This window comes from Nilaparvata lugens, chromosome 13 (genome assembly GCF_014356525.2).
Source record: "Nilaparvata lugens isolate BPH chromosome 13, ASM1435652v1, whole genome shotgun sequence".
NCBI lineage: Eukaryota > Metazoa > Arthropoda > Insecta > Hemiptera > Delphacidae > Nilaparvata > Nilaparvata lugens.
Window position 1 is genome coordinate 31,661,544 of NC_052516.1, and position 6,000 is coordinate 31,667,543.

Here is a 6,000-nt window from a genome sequence, read left to right on the forward strand (position 1 = left end):
TGGATGCTTCCCTTTCAATTGCTGACTGCTTCTCAATTCTGATATCCTGGAATGAATGTTATGAAATTATAGTATGAAAAGAGATAGAAATTTTTCACAATCAGATAACTCGCATAAAGTGACCATTAAGTGATCAGTATATAACTCGCATAACAATATTATTATTATCTATAGTTATTATATTACAGATCGCTTTTTCATATCATATACAGTTCAATAATTATTTTCTTAGTCTATATCATGTAAATTCATCTATAATTTTGCTGTATTGTAAGCTATTGTATATAAGTGTATAAGACAGTATATATTGTAATCTACATAAATAAAGTACTCAATCAATCAATCAATCAACTCGTGCTCCTAGAATGTCTATTTTAAAACTTGACAAACTGAAAACTTGGCCGAGTGGAATTTTAAAGAGTTTGAAGTAGGCCTGGAACCATCCTCGGCTAATTGAGAATCTATGTGCACAATTTCAAGTTAATTTCAGTCCATTAGTTGAGACGTGATGATGCGTCAAACATAATTTTCCTATCCTGTACGTGTTTAAGCCAGTTTTCTCCTTTATCAGAGATATAATAACAATAGACTTACACTCTTAACAAACGTTCACTTTCAACAGACAAAAAGCAGTATTGGCTGTGAATTTTATGTCATTTGCAGCTTTGATATTTTTATATAGATTATTTATATTAATACAGTTGATATCCCATCCCTATGCTTCTGTATGGTAGACCTATTTGACAAGGTTGGTGCTAAACTTTCAAGAATTTCTCAAATATAATGTCTTGGAATGAATACTCTGATACCGTCTCTTTGTCAAAAATACTATAATAAGGAATTTCTAATTTTATCAGGATATCAGTACATACAGTAGGCCTAATATTATCGGGGAAGTATTCAGAACGAAATCATTCTCTCTGGGGGAAATAGTTATCAATCCAAGAGAAGAAACAGCGACAAATTTTAGAAGGAGAAACTGGTTTCCTCTGTTCATGTTAAAAGTAATATCTCTCGGACTATAGTAAACTGAAACTCGGATATAGAGCAGCAGGAAATATGTCAATAAACAAACGCTGTGATTGGTAGATGGCTGACCAATCAAGAAGAATTATTGCCATTGATGTGACATTAAACTATCCGTGGGAGTGGATAGTCTAGGCCAATGACAGACGTTCATTTTCACTAGTCATTCATATACTCACCATATCGACTGCTGGTTATCGTTAGTTCTGATCTTTCATACTCCAGTTCTAATAATTCACCAAAGATTGACAATGATTTAACACTCCAAAAATGTTAATGCATTTTCAAGTGTAATAATAATTTGTTTCATCTTTCTGATCAACCGAGATACAAAATTTTTAGTATGATGTATATTTGGACTGTACATTTTGTGATCTTTATAAAAGTGTTTCCATAACCTCATTAATTGGACTATTTTATCAAAATTAGGGAGAGGAACAGTTTTGGGTTTATCCTGTTGATTCTCTCCCAATCATTAATTTGATGTTGTGATTAAGGAATGTAATAAATGTAAATGTAAATGTTGATAGAGAGATCAATCAAATGAACATCAAATCATATTCTCATTGATCTGTGGTCTTGTTCTTTTGGTCCCTATCCGTTCCGGATGTTGGCAACCATTCTGGCTATGATGACCCTGTTGACTGCCGCCTGAACAGCTGTGCAGTGCTCATTCCATACCATGTCCTCAGGTTCCTAAGCCACGATATTCTCCTTCTTCCAGGACCTCTTTTACTTTTCAACTTTGCCTTCAATACAAGTTGGAGTAGCTCGTACCTGCTTCTCATTATATGTCGGAGATATTAGAGCTTCCTCGCTTTTACGGTATTGAGAAAATCTTTTCCCTTTCCCATTCTTCTTAAAATTTTTTCATTGGGGACATGGTCCACCCATGACACCCTCTGCATCCTCCGGTAGAGCCACAATTCAAATGCCTCTAGTTTGCGCTCAGTTGCAGCTGTCAATGTCCATGACTCTACACCAATTGTGGCCAAACTTACGAGCTGTGAGCTAGAATAGCATTTATAAATCTTCTTGTGAGTTACCAAGGAATATTAGACTGAAGAAAGTACGGTAAGCAAAATGAAATTTTCACACTTTTATTGCCTATAAAGATACATTCCTAGTGTTTAAATATACTCATCTCATAGCAAAAAGTATAACCAAAGTTTTAATGTACATTACAATGAGAGCAGTGGAACTCTTTTGGTCATCAAGTATTTTCTTGATGTTTGGAGTGTACCTTGTAGCCGCCATTCTGATGCAGTTGTCCAAATGTTCATCAGTCAGTCAGTTCCTATATCGATTTTTTATGAATTCATATTTGAAAAGATGCTTCACACGAGTAAGTAGAGCTGAACATGGCTTTTAACCTCAATGGAACTTGAGTTAAAAGCCATGTTCAGCTCTACTTACTCGTGTGAAGCATCTTTTCAAATATGAAATTCATAAAAAATCGATATAGGAACTGACTGACTGATGAACATTTGGACAACTGCATCAGAATGGCGGCTACAAGGTACACTCCAAACATCAAGAAAATACTTGATGACCAAAAAGAGTTCCACTGCTCTCATTGTAATGTACATTAAAACTTTGGTTATACTTTTTGCTATGAGATGAGTATATTTAAACACTAGGAATGTATCTTTATAGGCAATAAAAGTGTGAAAATTTCATTTTGCTTACCGTACTTTCTTCAGTCTAATATTCCTTGGTAACTCACAAGAAGATTTATAAATGCTATTCTAGCTCACAGGCTCGTAAGTTTGGCCACAATTGGTGTAGAGTCATGGACATTGACAGCTGCAACTGAGCGCAAACTAGAGGCATTGAATTGTGGCTCTACCGGAGGATGCAGAGGGTGTCATGGGTGGACCATGTCCCCAATGAAAAAATTTAAGAAGAATGGGAAAGGGAAAAGATTTCTCAATACCGTAAAAGCGAGGAAGCTCTAATATCTCCGACATATAATGAGAAGCAGGTACGAGCTACTCCAACTTGTATTGAAGGCAAAGTTGAAAAAGTAAAAGAGGTCCTGGAAGAAGGAGAATATCGTGGCTTAGGAACCTGAGGACATGGTATGGAATGAGCACTGCACAGCTGTTCAGGGCGGCAGTCAACAGGGTCATCATAGCCAGAATGGTTGCCAACATCCGGAACGGATAGGGACCAAAAGAACAAGACCACAGATCAATGAGAATATGATTTGATGTTCATTTGATTGATCTCTCTATCAACATTTACATTTACATTATTACATTCCTTAATCACAACATCAAATTAATGATTGGGAGAGAATCAACAGGATAAACCCAAAACTGTTCCTCTCCCTAATTTTGATAAAAATAGTCCAAATTAATGAGGTTATGGAAACACTTTTATAAAGATCACAAAAATGTACAGTCCAAATATACATCATACTAAAAATTTTGTATCTCGGTTGATCAGAAAGATGAAACAAATTATTATTACACTTGAAAATGCATTAACATTTTTGGAGTGTTAAATCATTGTCAATCTTTGGTGAATTATTAGAACTGGAGTATGAAAGATCAGAACTAACGATAACCAGCAGTCGATATGGTGAGTATATGAATGACTAGTGAAAATGAACGTCTGTCATTGGCCTAGACTATCCACTCCCACGGATAGTTTAATGTCACATCAATGGCAATAATTCTTCTTGATTGGTCAGCCATCTACCAATCACAGCGTTGTTTATTGACATATTTCCTGCTGCTCTATATCCGAGTTTCAGTTTACTATAGTCCGAGAGATATTACTTTTAACACGGCTCTCACTCTAAGACAGAGAGCCCCGATATTCTTTCCTTCACTAATCACTCCAACTACCTAATAGCATTCTTCATACTTTTGTGTCGATATCCAATTGTGCGCAGCATGCCTACTCCTCTCCTACAAATTGTGGAAGGAGAAACTGGTTTCCTCTGTTCATGTTAAAAGTAATATCTCTCGGACTATAGTAAACTGAAACTCGGATATAGAGCAGCAGGAAATATGTCAATAAACAAACGCTGTGATTGGTAGATGGCTGACCAATCAAGAAGAATTATTGCCATTGATGTGACATTAAACTATCCGTGGGAGTGGATAGTCTAGGCCAATGACAGACGTTCATTTTCACTAGTCATTCATATACTCACCATATCGACTGCTGGTTATCGTTAGTTCTGATCTTTCATACTCCAGTTCTAATAATTCACCAAAGATTGACAATGATTTAACACTCCAAAAATGTTAATGCATTTTCAAGTGCAATAATAATTTGTTTCATATTTCTGATCAACCGAGATACAAAATTTTTAGTATGATGTATATTTGGACTGTACATTTTGTGATCTTTATAAAAGTGTTTCCATAACCTCATAATTTGGACCATTTTTATCAAAATTAGGGAGAGGAACAGTTTTGGGTTTATCCTGTTGATTCTCTCCCAATCATTAATTTGATGTTGTGATTAAGGAATGTAATAAATGTAAATGTAAATGTTGATAGAGAGATCAATCAAATGAACATCAAATCATATTCTCATTGATCTGTGGTCTTGTTCTTTTGGTCCCTATCCGTTCCGGATGTTGGCAACCATTCTGGCTATGATGACCCTGTTGACTGCCGCCCTGAACAGCTGTGCAGTGCTCATTCCATACCATGTCCTCAGGTTCCTAAGCCACGATATTCTCCTTCTTCCAGGACCTCTTTTACTTTTTCAACTTTGCCTTCAATACAAGTTGGAGTAGCTCGTACCTGCTTCTCATTATATGTCGGAGATATTAGAGCTTCCTCGCTTTTACGGTATTGAGAAAATCTTTTCCCTTTCCCATTCTTCTTAAAATTTTTTCATTGGGGACATGGTCCACCCATGACACCCTCTGCATCCTCCGGTAGAGCCACAATTCAAATGCCTCTAGTTTGCGCTCAGTTGCAGCTGTCAATGTCCATGACTCTACACCAATTGTGGCCAAACTTACGAGCCTGTGAGCTAGAATAGCATTTATAAATCTTCTTGTGAGTTACCAAGGAATATTAGACTGAAGAAAGTACGGTAAGCAAAATGAAATTTTCACACTTTTATTGCCTATAAAGATACATTCCTAGTGTCGCTGTTCCTTTACTCCGTATCAGCTTTGTTTTTTACGTGAATTTGGCAATTTTTCTAAAATTTGTCGCTGTTCCTTTACTCCGTATCAGCTTGTTTTTTACGTGAATTTGGCAATTTTTCTAAAATTTGTGCTGTTTCTTTACTCCGTATCAGCTTGTTTTTTACGTGAATTTGGCAATTTTTCTAAAATTTGTCGCTGTTCCTTTACTCCATATCAGCTTGTTTTTGTACGTGAATTTGGCAATTTTTCTAAAATTTGTTGCTGTTTCTTTACTCCGTATCAGCTTGTTTTTTACGTGAATTGGCAATTTTTCTAAAATTTGTCGCTGTTCCTTTACTCCGTATCAGCTTGTTTTTTACCGTAAAAAACAAAGCTGATACGGAGTAAAGGAACAGCGACAAATTTTAGAAAAATTGCCAAATTCACGTAAAAAACAAAGCTGATACGGAGTAAAGAAACAGCAACAAATTTTAGAAAAATTGCCAAATTCACGTACAAAAACAAAGCTGATATGGAGTAAAGGAACAGCGACAAATTTTAGAAAAATTGCCAAATTCACGTAAAAAACAAAGCTGATACGGAGTAAAGAAACAGCAACAAATTTTAGAAAAATTGCCAAATTCACGTAAAAAAACAAAGCTGATACGGAGTAAAGGAACAGCGACAAATTTTAGAAAAATTGCCAAATTCACGTAAAAAACAAAGCTGATACGGAGTAAAGGAACAGCGACAAATTTTAGAAAAATTGCCAAATTCACGTAAAAAACAAAGCTGATACGGAGTAAAGGAACAGCGACAAATTTTAGAAAAATTGCCAAATTCACGTACAAAAACAAAGCTGATACGGAGTA